Below are 19,070 nucleotides of genomic sequence, written 5' to 3'. Positions count from 1 at the left end.
CGACATTAAAGTTGCATTCATCATTGTCAGCGCCTGTTCTCTCTCAGTGTTTGTTGTTTGTAGACCAGTTACTGTTTTGTTCAATACGTCGTACGATTCCTTCACATAATTGAGGTTGAACAATAACTGCTCCTTCTTCTTTTCATACTCAGATATGATGTCATCTTTAGCTGCACAGTTCTTGCAATCTTCCAAGCACTTCTCGCACGGCTTGATGACTTCAACAATTTTTTCAACTTCGACTGTTTTCACAACTTCTACCACTTTCTCGACTTCGATCACCTTTTCCACTTCGATCACCTTTTCAGTAATCTTCTCAGCAACATTCTCAGCATTTTGAACATCGCCTTCAGATTCAGTTTCATCGCCTTCAGATTCAGTTTGTTGTTCTTTAGCAGCTCGTTTTCCCTTCAGTTTCTCCATGCAATCTGCAAAATAAACATGAAAACTTTTAGGAGAAAGATGAGTTTTAGCAACATTTATAAGTTTTTCTCCCTCATCATCACTGCTGTTGTAAACTGGTGATTGATCAAAGTGAACAGATTTTTCAGACTCATTATCAGATAAATCAGAAACAGTTGGTGATTTATCAAAAACAACAGCCTTTTCTGAACCAATCTCATTCTGAACACTCTCATCAGAACTAACTGCATATTCAACATTTTCATCTGAATCTGTTGAAATTTCTCCAGATTTTTCAGAAATTTTATCATCAACACCATCTGAACTTTCATCAGATGACACAGATTTTTCATCTCCACTTGATACATTCTCTCCAATAAATCTCATCCAAGTAGCAAACAAATTTGGCTCTCGGACGATCTTTGCAATGAAAGCTTTATAATCTCCATTCTCATCAACAAACATATCCCAACTAAAACCTTCTGGTAGTTTCTCATCATCTTGATCAACAATGCGTGCGGCTGTGGCTTCAGATGATATGAAATCACTCCAGCTGAAATCTACCAAACATGCTCTTTTCGGATCTTCTATTTTTCCTCCGTGAGCTGTTTGAGGTTCTTGGGATCGACCGACTTGCTGATAGATAGCTTTGCGGTAATAATCATCTTTCCCAAATGGATTTTGTGCTCCGCTAGCTTCTCTTCCTTTGCATTCCCGCTTGAAATGGCCTTTCTCCCTGCAACGAAAACACGTAACTTTAGATTTATCAAAACCTAAAGTAGAAACATGTGCATCAAGAAAGTCATTTCTCCCGGTAATGGTTTTGAATTTCTCAGCCCGACGAAGAACACTCGCTAGACACCATTTGATATCCATAAGTTCCATTTCCTCGGCGTCTATTTGGTCGTAATCCTCTTTGGTGAGCATAGGATTTCCAATCCGACCAGCAACTAGACCTTCATAGGATAACAGAACTGAACCCAGTAGTGCCATGTGGTCTTTAGCAGTGTCTTCAGAGAAGCTTTGACCTTCTGGAAGGTTGAGAGCTATGTTGCACTGAATTATATATCCATTTCCGGTTTTCGTACTCTGAGACTGAAAGCTTGTGTTAGTCTCTTTCGGATTCACACTCGGAAACGATGAAAACCCGCTGCTGCTCTTGTTTGAACCCTGATCAGCTTTCTCAGATGAATCTCCAGCACTAAAGGCGGTTTGAATCTTTGGACTTCTTTCAGCTTCAGAAACTGGAACACTACCTTTATAGTACATTTTAACATCCTGTTGACCACTAGGATTATTCATCCTAGCGATCTTTTGCTGTTCAAGATTCTGAGCCTCTAATTTTTCAATAAATTGCCCAATTGTCAGTCCGTCATAAACACCCGTGTTTTTCAATATCATCAAATACGTTCCCCACTCTTTCTGAGGTAACGCGTCAGCCAATTTATCCACATACTCTTCACGTTGTTTATCAACACCAATCATTGTTAATGATCTCACTAAGTGACAATATCGTTCAATTAGCGCCTTAGTATCCTCTCCTGGTAAACTGCTAAAAAGATCGAACTCTTTCTTGAGTAATGCCTTTTTGCTTTTAACCATGCTCTCACTTCCCTCGAATTTGACTTTAAGAGCATCCCATATCGACTTAGCAGTTTTGTCGTGTTCTAACAGAATGAATATATCTTCTTTTATCGCTTGCTGTAATAAACTGATCATCATTTTCTCTGCTCTGTACATTGCACGTTCTTGATCTGAGAATTCGGATATTTCTTTTACAACATTCATCTCTGTTCTCGGTAACGAATACTTCTTCAAAATGCATTCCCACGATCTGAGATGATTTGCCTGAACCCAGTTTTCAAACCGATCTTTCCACCCGTAGTATTCTTCAATACTCATAAGTTTCGGAGGTTTCTGGGTGGTTCCCGTCTCATTTTCAAGATTCATGGCTTGAGCAATCGCGGCTGGAGTACTCGGTGTAGCAAATGCGTTGAAGAATTCAGAACTCATGTTTCAAGAGTCAGATGATACTTCGAGCAATACCTGAAAACATACAAACAAAAACCACAATCAGTTTAAAGATTTATCAAATAATGGAAACGAACTGGTACTCGAACTGATGATCAATTCTGTGCGGATTGAGGGTTGACACACAGAGCGGACAGCAATGACTCGGATCAAATACAGATGACTTGACACTTTTTCGCACAAACTGACGAACTTTCAAATGAATTTGAGAACTGTGAACTCCAAACTGTAAGAACTAAGACCAATTTTCCTGTGAATTTGACCTTTCAAACTATCTCATGTGACCTGAACACACTTTCAAATTTGATTAATGAGTGGTGCTATATACATGGACTGTGCCAAAATATGGGACGGTGCAAATTTGATTAAGTGGATTGGGCGGTGACACAAAAACTATTGATTGGGCCGTTTTGTGGGCCAATGATCTTAAAGTGGGCGGCACAATATGTGGGCGGCACAAACAAACAAATATTGGGCGGCTTGCAATCAATGATTATGAACGGTCAACTTTCTTGAGTTTTGGGCGGTAACATGGGCTTCAAATGCAAATGGCCGACAACTATGCACTACACAATGTTTTGATAGGGCCTCATACTTGAATCACATGCAATAACAGAAACTCGATTACATCAACCATTTAACTTTATACACAACTATCATGGCAGACAAGTATTTATCCTTTAAAAAAACTCTGATTGGGCCAAAAATATTATAATGGGGCGGTGGGCTTTATCTAGATAATGGGCGATGGAACAAACACTTAGGATTGGGCCGTTTTGGCGGTGGTCATAAAAGCGATGTCATAAAAGCGAGTCATGTTAACTTTGTCAGACAAGCGAACCACGTGAAGAATTCCTATGAGCGGTCCAAGTAAGGTCTAATGAGCGGTCCACACTTTACACTTTTGAGCGGTTCAAGGATGTTTCTATGAGCGAGTCATGCAGAATTTTCGAGCGGTTCCAAACAATATTTCGAGCGGTTCCAGACAGAATTTTCGAGCGGTTCCAGAAGTGACGTCAGCAAACACGAACCGCTTTTTAAGCAAAAATTCAATTTTAACCAAATTTAAGCCGAATTAAGGTCTGAAACTTTCCAGGCTTTGTTAAAACATGATTCCGTACACAATATGTAAATTTGACTTAATTTTGACCGTAAAAAGTTGCGTTTTTTGAAAAAGAAAGGTGTAGAAGCAGAAAAATGATGAACAACGAGCTGTATATGCGAGATCTCCTCCTCCTTGGCTCTGATACCAATTGTAGGATCGATCTCCGACCTAAACGAGTCGTTCGGAAGAGCTCAAATCCGTTTCAGCGGCGGAAACAAAGAAACGGACGTATACACAGCTTGTATTACACTTTAATCCTCTTTTATATTGATATAACAACAATTACAGTAAGAGGAAATACCGGCAGCACCTCGGTATCAGTTTCGAACAACGTTACAAATGAATTGACAAAGCATCCTATATATAGTATTTAGGAACCGCCCCAAATGACAGGACACAAAGGCGGTTCAACTAACTTGCCATAAAGGCGGTTCCACCATGTTGTCTTAAACGCGGTTCCACATGGTTGACGTATAAGCGATTCCACCATTTGTTGACAAAAGAACGATTCATCATGACTGCATAATACACGATCCTCATCATTTGACCTACCATCTTTTTGTCTTTAGTAAATCTTCATGGTGGATTCTCATTGGACCTCATAATGGTCCAATCAACATCATCGGTCACCATCCATGAATTTGACATTTTGAGAACATGTAAATTTCTTGTGTCTTGTGACATTAAACGGCCAAACATTATCATATTTGAATGATGACATCACTAGTGATGTCACCTAGGTGATGTCACTCGTGATGTCATCCCCGATCAGATCCGCACCGTGACCGAGACTCGACATTAGACGTAGTCGACAGATGACTGCACCAACATATATGTTTTGTGGGAGTAAAGAGAATGTGTTGAGAGAACAATGTATCTTACCTTCTTGATGATCCCTCTATTTATACTTATGGGTGGTTTTAGGGTTTCCGCATGTTTTGGGAAGTCGGTTAGGCGACTCCTATTTTCTCGGATATTTATATGTATGGATATATATGGGAATATCTTCCCTATTTACGACTTATTTAATGGTTGGTGTTTGACCCAAAATGACCGAATCGGGTCATTCCTTCACAACGTCTATGTGTATATGCATACGTGTTTATGTGTATATGTACATGTGTCTTTGTCTATGCGTATATGTATATGTGTTTGTGCATGTATGTGTGTACCTTTGGTTATAAAGCTTGAATTCGGCTTGCAGGTAGTTTTTGAAGCTAGGTCTTGGCTTAGGCTTGGGCTCGGATCGTTTAATATATAGTCATACTTTACAAATAGTAATTATTATTGTTATTTAAATATATACTTAATATATTAATTAAAAAAAATAAACGGTGGTCTCCTTAAGACTCGTGAGCCAGCTTGAGTTCGATAAGCGAAACTCAGACTAGTTTAAGCTTGACTCGTTTCGAGTTTTTGTTTGGAGCCAAACTCAAATAGCTTGACTCGTTTGCACCCCTAATTAGGGATGGCAAAAACACCCAAGCCCGACGGGTATACCCGAAACCAAACACAAATGGTACGGGTATACCCGATACCCGATGGGTATTAGGCCGGGTATGAGATTAGTTTTAAAAAATTTTGTGGGTATGGGTCGGGTATGGGATTATGTGATACCTGACCGGATTACCCGAAACCACATACCCGTTTACCCGAATTATATATCCGATCATATACCCAAAGTTTTTAATTTATATATTTTTTCCATTAATTCTTATGGTTTAATGATTTATTTTAGTATGTTCATGATGTGAAAAAAAAAAAAATTCTTTTAGCATACATATTTGATAATAGTATTTATATTTTGTATGTTGTGAAGTATATACATATAAGTTTATATATATTATAAAGTTATTATTAATTTATGATAAAACTTATATGTATATAATGTAGATTTTTAATTCATAATAGTTGTTTCATAAACAAAATTATATAATAATTAGTATAATAGTAAAAAATGTATTTGGAAATCCTAATGTATAGCTTTTAACAAACTAATGGGTATACCCAATACCCACGGGTATACCTTGTACCAGACGGGTATTGGGTCGGGTATGGAACACGATTTTACAACCGGATATAGGTGTGAGATTACCAATAACGGACCCGAACCTGACCCATTGCCATCCCTACCCCTAACAAATATAATCTCCCTAACTTAATTTTCCACTCGAAAATTCTAAATTCCCGCTCGTATTTTTATATCTTTCCGCCTAAATTTCCTTTACCCTCCCAAAATCCATCTAAGGGCATGTTTGGGTAAGCTTTTAGAAACAACTTATTGACTTATTGGCTTTTTGAAAAGTCATAAGCTCTAAAATGATGTTTGGCAAAGAGGGTGTATGTGAGGGGGAAAAACCAATAAGTCAATAAGTCACAAAATCCTGACTTTTCCAAGAAGCCAATAAGTCAATAAGTTGTTTTAATAAGCTTACCTTCTCATTTCCAATCCCAGTGCCTACCACCACAATCTTCACATCAGCTCGAACCATCTTCAGGTTTCACTACCATGTGGAAACGATGCCAAGGAGATGCTAAACCCTCTTCCAACTCGGTCACCGTCGGCTACCTTTTCGGTCTCCACCTACAGAACGGAAGATGTAGAAACCCTGGAAGGTCAGGCAAAAGAGAAATGGATGAGGAACAGGTTGGTCTTGGGGAAAGTGGGTTGATATATCGGGTCAGACGGAAATAAACAACGGGTCATATTGGGTGGCTACTTTTGGTTGGTTGTTGCTACTGTTGACAAGAACGGCAAAACTCGGCAGCGTCGCTGGTACCTTCTCCTTCGAATTGGGTGTGTTTTCTTCTACCTTATATTGAATTTGCTTGACTTTGTACCTTTATTATAGATATTTTTAGGTTTTTATGTGGGTTTTGGTGTATTTGAATTCGAGATGTTTGGGTTTTCTTAAATTTGGGGGTTTCCATGTAGAAGCATCACGGATACTAGGGGTTATAAAACGCTCCATGAAATTTCGAACAAATCCATGGTTTAGAGGTTTATAATTAGAGATATCTTGTACAGTTGGAACATATATTATTATAATTAAGTAATAAAAATACAGGTAGTTTCCTTGTACACTTGGAAATCCCAAAACTTGCATCTTCTCCTTCCTTCCTGGCCCCTCTTAAATAAATCTCAAATAGTTGGATCATAACATACCCATCCATCGCTATCTTAGGTGAGAATTCTAATTTGAATTCTTTTCTTTGCCTTCTTCTTTTGGTCAGCTTATATTTTTCCATAAATCTATCTTTTTTATTTATAAAGTTCTCTTGATGCAATGTTTCCGAAATGTTTGAAATTTGCAGAAAGCAGCAATCAGAGTGCAAACATGGTCTTTAAGCTTCAACACCCACCCAGTATCGTCCTGTTTCCTCTTGGTTTTTAATTTTGTGATTTAAAAAATAAGTAGCATGATTAATGAAATTACACTTAAAAAGAAAAGAGGCGGGCCTAATCCACCCGTATCAGGGACACGTATCCTGATCGAGTACCTGTAAGACATTTAACGCAAACTTGGTATATTTATGTTGTTGTATCCATCTTTAAACTGAGAAAAGTAAGTTTTCAGGTGATTGTCGAGAGAGCTGAAAGAAGCGATCTTGCTGACATCGACAAAAACAAGTAACTTTCCCTTCCTCTGTCTTATGTATCAACTATGTTGATAGTTTAGATATGCGTTTTCAAAGTGATTATGTGTATTGTCTATGATGCTTTATCAACCAACACAAGATGTGTATGTCACGGATTTAAAAAAACATTTGAGGCGTGCGCCTCAAGGCGCGCCTCGAGGCGAAACGGCCAAAAAACGAGTTGAGGCGCGCCTCATGGTGTTCTTAATGTATATGCGCCTCAGGTGCGCCTCATGGGATTTTGATAGCTGTTTTTTATGTTTTTGACTTTTGTGTCAATTTCAAGCATTTCATGTCTTTTTTTAAGTGTGTTTTTGATGAGTCTGATGATGAAATTAGTTAGTATTATTATTTTTATAATATATAGTTTTATATTTGTTTATTAATACCGCCTCGGCCTTACGCCTCGAGGATTACGCCTCGTGAGGCGAAGGGAAACGCCTCGAAACTCGTTTCCGTTCTTCTAAACCTTGGTGTATGTTATATTGTGTTGCAGATATCTAGTACCAACTGACTTCACTGACGGTCAGTTGTTTATGTGGTTTGTAAAAGGATCAAACTTAGCATGGATATTTGTTTTCGTCAAGAACATGTTACCGCCAACTGATCCGCATTACCTATTATTTTGCAGGTAGGACTTTCATATTTATTGATTTGTAAGAATAATTCGTGCATTGTTATTTAATGGAACATCTGATTGGAAGTTTTGGTGATTTGCGGACTTTCTTAAGAGACTGGAGCAGTTCAAGTCAGTTATGGGTTAGTGCAATTATAAGTTTTAACTTTAGTTTGGGAGATGTTATTTTTATAGGGATTTTACTAGGATTGTAACTGATAGAAATGTTAATTTCGTTTATATATTGCTCCAATTCATTTTTACTCTAGCAGGTTTCTGATTTTAAGAATATTCTGCATTTTTTGTTCGGCATTATTGATTTACTAAATGGGTCAAAATAATTTCTAAAAATCACAGCTTAATACCTTTTTTAAGGTTTTAAAGTAACTTTGGCATTTTAGTTGCTACACCTCAATAAGACAGCCAAATATTTTAGTAAATAATGCCAGTAAGCTAAATAGGGACTGTGAGGTAGGGGTGCAAACGAGCTACTCAAGATCGGCTTGAGAAAAAGCTCGAAACGAGCCGAGCCTTATCGAGCCCGAGCCGAGCTTGAGCCTAAAATAAAGCTCGTTTGTTTATCGAGCTCGAGCCTCGCATGCGAAGCTCTTTAGGCTCGTCAAGCCTTATCAAGCCTTAGTGTAAACGAGCCGCGTCGAGCCGAGCTTATTTAAACTTGTTTACAAGCCGACCTTGAACGTAAAAATAACCTTATTTAGTAAACGGGTCCGAGCCCGAGCCTCACTTATCGAGCTCACGAGCCTAAAAACTCTTATTTGTATTATTTTTGTTTAATATATTAATTAATTGATAATAAACGTGCCGAGCTCGAGCTTGAGAAAATACCAACGAGCCGAGCTCGAGCCCGAGCTCTCATAAGTTAATCGAGCTCGAGCTCTCATAAGTTAATCGAGCTCGAGCCTGGTCGAGCTCGGGCTCGGCTCGTTTGCACCCCTAAGTTTGTGAGTTTCTTGAACAGGAAAGAATTATGGATTACAGTTCGAATCCTGCCACCTTTCTTGTGGTACCGTATGTATTGCTCGATTTGTTTGTGTTATATTTCAAATGAGTAAAATCAAAAAGCTCAGCTAGAAGAAATAGTTTCAATGTCTGCCTTTTATGCATGCAAATTCCTAGATTGTTTATGATCTTATGGTAGTGTTTTGGTCAAAAATCAAGCAATGATAATGCAACCAAACTCTGTTACGGGGAATGATGCTTGAACTATTGAACGATATGAAGGATCACTATGAAATGCAATGAACAAATGACACAGAGATTTATACGAGGAAAAAGCTCTTGATTAATGAATGATCTCCGGCATGAAAAACCTCGGGTGATGGAAACTACCGATCACCAACTCAAATTAAACAAAAAATCTGTTACAACTTCGGATGATAGCGAGCTAGTTAGAAGGATCACTATAGTGTAATGTGTATGAAAGTGTGTAATCGCCAAGTGAATGGTTACGAGCTGGTGAGAGCAGTTAAGTGTGTGTGTGTTTAGCCAAAATTAGCCAAGTGTTCTAAAATTAGCTCGCTATCCACTTAAAAATAGAAAATATCTAAGCTAACTAATCATCCGCATTTCATGCAAGTCCCCCACGAACTCCATAACGTCCATATTGTTCAAGCACGTGCGGAAGAAATAACGAATATGCTCCAGGAATCTCACCAAAACCAAGTCCAAGCTCGTGCTCCTGCAAAACAATATCATATTCAAAGTAGACAATCGTTAGAATAAGGATCCTCACTATGATCCATAATCCTGATCCTGCAACACTTCTGAGGATCGATGATGCTGAAGCAAGGATCACTATACCCAACAGTACATGAGGATCACTGATCATTGGTGAATCCATCCTTAACAATTGCCCCCAAAATATAAGGAGTAATATTGTAAATAATGAGTTATATTTTTTCGTCCTTATATGCAACGAATCATCCATCAAACTAGCCGTTATAAGCGGACTAGCCATTGAGATCCTGATGTCACTCAGGTGACTATCCTGCAAAATCATCATTATAAATGGCAGTTCGAGATAAGGGCTAGAGGGCATTTAAATTCAAGTGTTTCTTCTTTAAATCCTCATTCGAAGACTCGAGCAGGTATTCTTCTCTCTTCCTTCTTTTTTCATCTTCTTGCTCTATTTCTCTTTTCCCACTATTGTCAAAATGATGCTCCGATCCTCACCGGCCAAGGATCATAAGAAGGACAGCCCTCTAAAAAGCCAGGAAATCATAAAGGATTCCACAAAGGAACGCTGCTGCTTTACCGACCCGCAGATCGACAGAATTCGCCATTGCTTTCCGGCGAACACCGTTTTCAAACCGTTTAATCCCACTGTTTTAAGCGATCATGCCTCCGAAACCTGGATAGCTTTTTCCAGTCACCCCATTCACCATAGGATACACCTATCCTTTTCCAGCTTTCACCCAATCCTTTTTCTCTCTTACCGGCATTTCTTTCATTCAAGCGATGATCCAGGATCAAATATCCTATAGTAAGAAAAGTTAAAGAAATTAGATTTAAAACTTTAGGATATGATCCAGGATTTTATATCCTATAGTTGAAAACTTCCAAAAGGTAGTATACCTAAAGGATCATAAGTTCAGTTGCCAAATATAAGGGTTATTCAAATGAATAAAGGATAAAATCAAAATAGTTAAGGATCATACCTGAGAATCCAAGTTAGGATCCTAATCTTTAACATTATAATTAGGATAACCATAAAACAAACCTTAGTAGGAGGTAAGGACCAAGGATCCTTAGTTGTTTAACTTCGAAAATCTGAAATAGAACATAACTTGGGACTAAGCCAACATATAGGACAGGTTAGTGACTGGGGACAAGCCCAAGGATAACTGGGGACAAGCCCAAGGATCGTGTGCAAACTAGAGTATGGCCCTTACTGGCGACTATCCAAACTTAGTGACATGAAAATGCCAAAACCTTAGCTAACGTGAAAACGTTAGAAACCTTATGAACGGATGTATGGTACGTCTACCATTATACGTAGGATCCTGGGTTTAGCCAGTACAATGAAATTGTCAGCCCCTAAAGCGAGTACTGGTCCCCTTGCCATGAACTGTACCAGGATCATCGTGCGCTACTGGCGAAACTAGGGTCAAGCCCAAACAACTGGGGTTAAGCCCATATAATTGGACGCTTCTGTGGATAATCAATCCTTTGCTAAGGATATCTGAACCTTCAAAACCCAGAATCAAATGAAAGGAGGATAAAGGATGCATGATCCCTATCCTTATATGAGAAAATAAAAGAATGAAATAGTTTGAGATTAGAATGTTACCAAAATGTGGATCATCTGTTCTGTAAGGATCCTTCGGGGATACTTATCACATGAGGATCAAAGATCCTTGTCACATGAAGTATTTCTTCAAATGGACAGCATTCCAGGCTATAGGTAGCAAATCACCTTCCATTGTTAGCAATCGATATGCCCCCTTTCCTGCCTCAGCTTCAATCAATTAAGGACGTTCCCACTTTGGTGCCAGCTTTCCATCAGCATGATTGGTGGTATTCTGAAATGCTTTACTTAGTACCATATCACCAACTTGGAACTTCCTGATCCTGACATTTTTGTTGTAGGCTCCAGCCATCCTCTGCTGATAACTGGCCATCCTTATCCTTCCCAAATCCCTGATTTCTTCTATAGTATCTAGGTCTTGAAGCAGGTTTTCATCATTTTCTTCAGGATCACGAATGCTTGTTCTTGCAGTAGGAACCACCATCTCTGTAGGGATCACTGACTCTGCCCCAAATACTAAAGAAAATGGAGTTTGACCAGTAGCATTCTTGGGGGTTGTCCTATCAGCCCAAAGCACATAAGGTGGTTCTTCTGCCCATTTTCCTTTCTTGAACCCAAGCTTCTTTTTCATGTTGTTGATGATGATCTTGTTAGATGATTCTGCCTGACCATTAGCTTGTGGGTGGACTGGTGTTGATGTTATCATCTTAATCCCCCAGCTGTCACAAAAGTTAGTAGTTCTGCTCCCAATAAATTAGGATCTATTATCACATACAATTTCAGAAGGAATACCAAATCTAGTAATAATGTTTCTTTTAATGAAGGATATAACTTCCTTTTCTCTGACTTGGGCAAAGGCTTCAGCCTCTATCCACTTGGAGAAGTAATCAGTCATAGCAAGCATGAACACTTTCCCACCAGGTGCCATAGGAAGTTTACCAACTATATCCATTCCCCATCTCATGAATGGCCAAGAGGAGGATATAGGGTGCAAAAGTTCAGCCGGTTGATGAAGGATATTACTATGTCTTTGACAAGGATCACACTTCTTGGCATACTCCACAGCATCCCTTTTCATAGTTGGCCAATAGTATCCTGTCTTCAGGATCCTTGAGAACAATGCTCTACCCCCGGTGTGATTTCCACAATCTCCTTCATGGAAATCTTTTAAGACCTCTTGGATTTCCGGATCCTCAATGCATCTTAGATATGGTCCTGCAAGAGATCGTTTATACAACATATTATTCAATATTGTAAATTGGGATACCTTAATTTTAAAAGCCCTACGGTTTTCTCCTGTAGGAATCTCTCCATGTTGTATGTATCTCATGATTGGGAGAATCCATGATCCTGAATGAGATTGAGTATCATCACTAGGGATGATTGCAGAATCCTCTCCTATCTCCATAGCCACATGATCCTCGATAGCAGGGGTCAGGATGTGGATAATGGGAATACTTATATCCTCCGGGTCTTCAAAGATGATCCTAGATTAGCCAATGCATCAGCTTCTGTATTTTCCTCCCTTGGTACCTGTGTCAAACAAAAGGAAACAAAAGAGAGTGTCAATTCTTTGACTATCTCCAAATATTTGGTTAGCTTTTCACCTTTAACAGCATAGGATCCATTAAAGTGATTAGTGATTAATAATGAATCTACATGTACCTTAAGATATCTGATCCTAATATTCTTAGCAATTTGCAAACCGGCTATCAAGGCTTCATATTCAGCCTCATTGTTAGTAGTTTGAAACTCACAAGTTATAGAGTGGGGTATTATATCCCCCTGTGGCGATTTTAGTAGTATTCCAAGCCCTGTTCCTTTGACATTAGATGATCCATCAGTGTAGAGTGTCCAAGGATCCTTAGTTTCCTCTAGCTGTTGGACTTCTAACTCGGCTTCCCTTTGCAAGTCACTACTGAAATCTGCCACAAAGTCAGCTAAGGCTTGGGATTTAATGGCTGTTCTAGGCTCATATCTTATATCATAAGCACTGAGCTTCACTGCCCACTTAGCCATCCTTCCTGACATTTCAGGTTTCCTAAGAACATTCTTAATTGGAAAATTAGTTTTAACAATAATGGCATGAGTTTCAAAATAATGTCTTAATTTAGTGGATGCCATGATTAAAGCAAGAATAAGTTTTTCCAAATGAGAATACCTGAACTCAGCATCAAGCAAACTCTTACTTACATAGTAAACAGGATTGTTGTGTACCTTCGTGATCCTTAACAAGTACGGCACTTACTGCTTTTGAGGATACCGCGAGATATAAGGATAACACATCTCCTTTTTCTGGTTTCATCAAGGCAGGAGCCGAGGACAGGTAATCCTTGAGAGCTTTGAGAGCATTTTCAGGCTTTTCAGTCCAATCAAACTTCTTGTTCTTCCTCAAAATATCATAGAACTCTTTGCATTTCTCTGAGGATTTGGATATGAATCTGTTTAAAGCTGCAATCCTGCCTGTTAACCTTTGAACATCCTTAGCGTTGGCAGGGGACTTGATGTTCACTATAGCTTTAATTTGCTCTGAACTGGCTTCAATGCCCCTCTTTGTCACCATATATCCTAAGAATTTACCTGGTTTATCACCAAAGTGACACTTGGAAGGATTAAGTTTCATATTATATTTGTCAAGGATATTGAATGCTTCCTCCAAGTCTCTAAGGTGATCCTTAGGCTTTTTAGATTTAACCACCATGTCGTCTATATAAACTTCCATATTGTTTCCAATCTGATCCTTAAACATCATATTTACTAGCCTTTGATAAGTTGCACCTGCATTTCTTATTCCAAACGGCATAGCAATATAACAGTATATACCAGTTGGAGTCATAAAGGCTGTATCCTCTTGATCTGATGGTTCCATCTGAATTTGCTGAAATCCAAATGAAGCATCCATAAAAGTTAACAGTTCATGACCCGCGGTTGCATCCACCATGGAGTCAATGTGGGGTAATGGGAAAGGATCCTTGGGATATGCCTTATTTAAATCGGTAAAATCGACACATACCCTCCACTTTCCGTTTTTCTTTTGAACTACAACCACATTGGCTAACCATCTCGGATACTTGACCTCCCTAATCATACCTGTTTTGGTCAAAAATCACATAAGGATAATGTAACCAAACTTTATGAAAACGGGGATGATGCTTGGTTAACTATGAAAGTAAAGGATCACTTTTGCAAAGACACAATGATTTATACGAGGAAAAAGCCCTTGATCAACGAATGATCTCCGGCATAAAAAACCTCGGGTGATGGCAACTACCGATCACCAACTTCAATATAACAAAAATATGATTACAACTTTGGATGATAATGAGCTGAGTACAAGGATCACTGAGTGTCTAAGTGTTTGAGAGTTGTGTCGTATGTCGTGTGTGTTCTTCCGAATGAAGAAGAGTGGTACTTATACATGTGTGGGTGACCTATTTTAGGTAAAATGACTAGATATCAGCTCATTACCCCTTTAGAAATAAAGATAATCTAGCCTAAATTGCTGCCCATGAATCAAGCCATGTTTCCATTTCCTGTGCAACGTCTATCTCTGATTTAGCTCTTGCCATATTTGTGAAGACGCGTCCCTGGATCATGGTCTTTAGAGCATATCCTGCTAGATGTTCCTGCAAAACAATATTGTAGTAAGCGAAGGTGACCGTTAGTATAAGGATCACCACAACGTCCCATGATCCTGATCCTGAAGTCCGGCTGAGGATCACTGCCTGCCAAAGAAACAAGGATCACTGGTTAGGATCACGTATAAGGATCACTTATAGTAAAAATCCAGCCCTAACAATTGCCCCCAAAATATAAGGAGTTAATTGTAAATAGACGAGTTATATTTTGTTTCGATCTTATCTCTAACGGGCGATTCCGAATAACTAGCCGTTACACATGGACTAGCCGTTGTGATCATTACGTCATAGGTGTGACAATCCCTGCAAATCATCATTATAAATAGGAGATAGGGTTAGGATCATTTTGCATTTAAATTCGAGATATCTTCCCTTTATAACCGCTACCGAAGACTGATCAGGTATCCTCTGCTTCTCTCTTTTTGCTCTGTTTTTTCTACTCCGTCTCTGTTTCTATTCCGTCACAAACATGTTGCTCCGGAATTCTCCACACAAGGATTCCAAGAAGGATAGTCCTTTAAAAAGCCAGGGGATTATCAAGGATTCTCCTACGGAGAGGTGTTGCTTTAGTGATGCTCACGTAGATAGGATTCGTCATTGCTTTCCGGCGGATGCCGTTTTCAAATCCTTCACATCCACTGCCTTGAGTGATTTTACTTCAGATACCTGGGTGATCTTTCCTGCAACTCCATTTATCATAGGATATTCGTATCCTTTTCCGGCCTTCACCCAATCTTTCTTCTCTCTGACCGGCATATCTTATATCCAAGCTATGCCGATGATCTGGAGGGTTTTGTATACCTTCGAGAGGATCATCGAGTAGGAGGGGATTGATTTAGGGATGGCAGAGCTGGCCGCACTTTATGATCTTACCACGTTTGGTTCTCATCGATATTTGTTGAAACGGAAGGCCGGGGAGGATCATCCTGTTTTGAAAGTTACCAAAAATGACACAAATTGGAAGCGTCGTTTCTTCTTCGTGAGAAGGGATTCCCTCCCTGGTGGGAATGATCTGCCCAAGGAGTGGGCTACTCATGGTAGGGTAGAGGATCCTCGAAGGATCACTATCAGTCCTGTCTTATTTGACGAAGATCACTAATATCTCTTTTCTTTTGCAGCTATTTCCATTGCTCATCTCAAGTTAACCCCTGCTGCAAGAGAAAGAGTTTTAGCTTTTAAAAGGCTAAACCCTGAGGCCAGAAGTTTTCAAGTCACCATCCGAGATTCACAAGAAGTATCTTCCGCGTCTGTCACAATGTCAAGTAAGTATCCTTACCAAAAAGTAAAATATTAAATTAGTTAGGAGACTTATCTTGTTTTGATTGTGTAGGTGCTGGGAAATCCGCTAAGTCTGCCAAATCTGCCTCCTTGTTTGGGATTGATGATCTTGCCAAGGTCACGTCTTCGAAGAAGAAGACTTCGGTTGCTAGTCCTTCTGCTTCAGCCCCCAAATTACCCATTAGGGGTAAAGGGAAGAAGAGGAAAGTTTCTGAGGACCTTCAAGGATTCCCCCTTCTTCGTCAGCAATTTCTTGATTCTGTCAACGAGGTCAGGATCACTGCCCCTGTTGGTTATCCTGATGGTTTTTGAGGATCACCCATGTCTGACGTTATATCCTGTTGTTTTTGCAGAAACTTACTGAAATAGAATCTTATGTCAGCCACGTTGAAGATCAGGATCGCCGGATTGCCGACCTTCATCAAATGGGTGTGCTGAAGGATCTCAAGATCACTGATCTTGAGAAGAAGATCCGGGCTGTTAAGGATGAGGCTGTCAAAGCATTGATCAAGTTCGATTATGAGAAGCATGACATTACTCAGGACGCTAAAGTCTCTGCCGCGATAGCTATGTACAAGATACAACTGCAGATGGCCACGGAGGCTCAGGATCCTTCCTTTGATAAGAGCACATGGGATATTGAAGGCTGGAAGGCAAGGCTAGCAGAGTTGGAGGACGACGATGAGGCTGAAGATATCCCAATGCTGGAGGGAGGTGATGCTGACAAGGATCAGGGTGGAGCAGCCGGTGGTGATGGAGCAGCAAAGGAGTAGGCTGCATGATTGGGCGATGATGGATATTGTTGACCAGGCCGGAGCCCAATTTTTTAGGTTTGGTAGTGTTTTTTGTGGTTGTTGATGGTTTGAGACAATTATGGTTTGTAATCTCTAAACAATAGTTTTAGGGTTAAGGATCCTGGATCCTTTGAACAATAGGGAGGATTACAAAAGGTGGAGGGATCCTCTGTTTGGGGGATGAAGCCTTTGTGATCCTGCCGCTTTTATTTCCTGCAAAATGCTAAGACCGCATAGACAATGGACACCCTTTGCCAACCCATGTGGACGGGCCACGTTTTGCTGGTAGAAACGTGGGTTGGCAATTTTGACAACTTTCTTGAAAGGGTTAATGATCCTTTTGTTTAATAATATAACTTTAACTTTTGTGGCTTATCTCGTGTTGTTATCCTTATCTTATTGTTTCTTAGTTGTCTTTGTAATGTATTTGCAAGAGTTGAAAATATATTTAATAAATTTAGGATATGATCCTAGATCAAATATCCTGATATTTGAAATTATTCAAAGTATTTTAGTTCAAGGATCATAGGTCTGGTTGTCAAAGTATAAGGGTTGGTTAGGATAATGAATAATGAAATTAAAAATAGTCAAGGATCATACCTGAGGATCCACGTTAGGATCCTAACCTTCAATCAAGACAATCATAGATAAGACTTTGATAATTAATAAGGACTAAGGACCCTTATATGTTTAGACTTCCAAAACCTGAAAAGTGAGATATAACTTGGGACTAAGCCAATGTAAAAGATAAATTAGTGATTGGGGACATGCCCAAAGTATAACCGAGGATGATCCCGGAGGATCACTGGGGACAAGCCCATAGGATAACTGGGGACAAGCCCAAAGGATAACTGGGGACAAGCCCAAAGGATAACTGGGGACAAGCCCAAAGGATAACTGGGGACAAGCCCAAAGGATCGTATGTAAACTGGAGTATGGCCCTTTCTGGCAACTATCCGGACTTAGTGACATGAAAATGTCAAAACCTTAGCTAACGTGAAAACGTTAGAAACCTTAGGAACGGATGTATGGTGCGTCCACCATTATACGTAGGATCCTAAATATAGCCAGTACAATGAGGTTGTCAGCCCCGAAAGTGGGTACTGGTCCCAAAGACGTGAACTATACCAGGATCATCGTGCGCTGCTGGCGAAAACTGGGGATAATCCCAAGGATAACTGGGGTTGGACCCAAGGATCTGTGGTGCTCTTGGGGGTCTTTGACGATTTGCTGAAGATACCTGAACTATCATAACTCAAATGGTTTGTGAGTAGAGGATGAAGGATACGTGATCCTTATCCTTAGGAAAAAAGTAAGAAAATGCAATAGTTTTAGGATAAGCATATTACCAGAGTAAGGATCACCGATATCTCCAGGATCCTTCAAGGATACTTCAATGTAAGGATCACATGCAGGAAGGATCATGTTCACATGAAATATTTCTTTAAGTGAACAGCATTCCAGGCTCTTGGTAGCAAGTTTCCTTCCATGGTTAGCAACCTGTATGCCCCCTTTCCTGCTTCAGCTTCAATCAAGTAGGGACCTTCCCATTTCGGTGCTAGCTTCCCGTCAGCAGGATTGATAGTATTTTGAAATGCTTTTCTCAACACCATATCTCCGACTTGGAACTTCCTTATCCTGACATTTTTGTTGTAGATACCAGCCATTCTTTGTTGGTAGCTTGCCATCCTTATTCTAGCTAGATCCCTGATTTCCTCAATAGTATCCAAATCCTGAGCTAGGATTGTAGCATTTTCTTCAGGATCACGAGCACTTGTTCTAGCAGTTGGGATCACCATCTCTGTTGGGATCACTGCTTCTGCCCCAAATACTAAAGAGAAGGGTGTTTGACCGGTGGCATTCTTGGGAGTTGTCCTATCAGCCCATAGCACATAAGGTAACTCTTCTGCCCATTTCCCTTTCTTGGATCCTAGCTTCTTCTTCAGACTGTTGATGATGATTTTGTTGGATGATTCTGCTTGACCATTGGCTTGTGGGTGAACTGGTGTTGATGTGATCATCTTGATTCCCCAACTGTCACAAAAGTTAGTGGTTCTGCTTCCAATGAATTGGGAACCATTATCACATACAATTTCAGAGGGAATGCCAAATCTAGTTATAATATTTCTTTTGATAAAGGATATAACTTCTTTTTCTCTGACTTGAGCAAAGGCTTCAGCTTCTATCCACTTGGAAAAATAGTCAGTCATGGCAAGCATAAATACTTTTCCACCAGGTGCTTTAGGGAGCTTGCCAACTATATCCATCCCCCATCTCATGAATGGCCAAGAGGATGGTA

At 39.7% G+C, this 19,070-nt stretch overlaps 1 long non-coding RNA gene across 1 annotated transcript; it reads left to right on the top strand.

The window, feature by feature from the left end:
- Nucleotides 1-5,979: 5,979 nt before the first annotated feature.
- On the top strand, nt 5,980-7,458 carry LOC110881300. The gene is made up of 3 exons (XR_004870954.1): nt 5,980-6,335; nt 6,854-7,041; nt 7,117-7,458. It is a non-coding gene; the product is annotated as an uncharacterized LOC110881300 (long non-coding RNA).
- The last annotated feature ends 11,612 nt before the right edge of the window (nt 7,459-19,070 follow it).

Source organism: Helianthus annuus, chromosome 11, assembly GCF_002127325.2.
Source record: "Helianthus annuus cultivar XRQ/B chromosome 11, HanXRQr2.0-SUNRISE, whole genome shotgun sequence".
Lineage (NCBI taxonomy): Eukaryota > Viridiplantae > Streptophyta > Magnoliopsida > Asterales > Asteraceae > Helianthus > Helianthus annuus.
The sequence above is the reverse complement of the archived record's forward strand: the minus strand, read 5'-3'. Positions and strand labels throughout refer to the sequence as shown.